General features: G+C 34.8%; 1 long non-coding RNA gene across 1 annotated transcript; it reads left to right on the top strand.

Annotated features, from left to right (window-relative positions):
- LOC112454898 lies at nt 1–945 on the top strand. Its single transcript, XR_003040802.1, has 2 exons — nt 1–33; nt 886–945. It is a non-coding gene; the product is annotated as an uncharacterized LOC112454898 (long non-coding RNA).
- The last annotated feature ends 179 nt before the right edge of the window (nt 946–1,124 follow it).

Genomic DNA, 1,124 nt, shown 5'->3' with positions numbered 1-1,124 from the left:
TTGCAAGCGACGCAAAGCGATCTTACAACAAAGGTTTGTGAAGTACACTTCAGTTGCATTACATTTTGATTGATTCTGCATCCGTAATTTATCATGCGCTTAAAAGTACTATTAAATATTGATATATACATGTAACACTTAGCCCAGTCAATAGAGACATTTAAATGGAATTAATTCCGGGAAGCAATTTTTTTTTTTGACTGTTTCGGAGGGTCATGAATAGTCTAAAACCGGATTTTCGGGATTCTAACCCTGGAGCGTTAGCCGCCATTTTGATTAGAAGGGTGATTTTGTAAATATCTCGCTTATTTTCAACTTTAGAGTGAAAGTGGTAATAACCAAACTTGTAGAAAATTTAATACTTTACAATTTTGGTCTTTATTATTTTTTACCTAGGATCGATATTTTGGGTCTTAGACTCGAAAGTGGGGGGTAAAATTTTATTATTTTTTTTTATTTTTTGAATTTACTTGGTATAATGAAAAACATTTTTTCCACATCACCACGGGGGTAGAGTTTATGGCGCGTTTATTCAAAAAATTAAAAAAAAATAATAAAATTTTACCCCCCACTTTTGAGTCTAAGACCCAAAATATCGATCCTAGGTGAAAAATGATAAGGACCAAAATTGTAGAGTATTAAATTTTCTACAAGTTTGATTATTACCAATTTTACTCTAAAGTTGAAAATAAGCGAGATATTTACAAAATCAACCTTCTAATCAAAATGGCGGCTAACGCTCCAGGGTTAGAATCCCGAAAATCCGGTTTTAGACTACCCATGACCCTCCAAAACAGTCAAAGAAAAGAAATCGCTTTCCGGAATTAATTCCATTTCAGCGGCTTTTTTGAGCTCTATTGACTGGGCTAACTGTGTTTCATGCAGATCGTCAAACTTGAGGAGAAGAAACTTGCTCTAGAGGCGCAAGTGGAGATACTATCGTACGAAAATGAGAATCTGAAATCATCGATAAGTAAACAGATGAATGAACTACAAATGTATCAAAAGGGATCTTTAACTCAGGATCAAACAGCCTCCTTGTTGCAGGAGGTGAAAATTCTCGAGGAAAAATTAGACAATGCTCAGAAGGGAAAGGAATTTTTTAGAGAGCAATGGGGCAAAGC

This window comes from Temnothorax curvispinosus, unplaced genomic scaffold, assembly GCF_003070985.1.
Source record: "Temnothorax curvispinosus isolate PA1 unplaced genomic scaffold, ASM307098v1 QBEX01005537.1, whole genome shotgun sequence".
Classification (NCBI taxonomy): domain Eukaryota; kingdom Metazoa; phylum Arthropoda; class Insecta; order Hymenoptera; family Formicidae; genus Temnothorax; species Temnothorax curvispinosus.
Note: the sequence above shows the minus strand (reverse complement) of the source record. Positions and strands in the feature narration are given on the sequence as shown.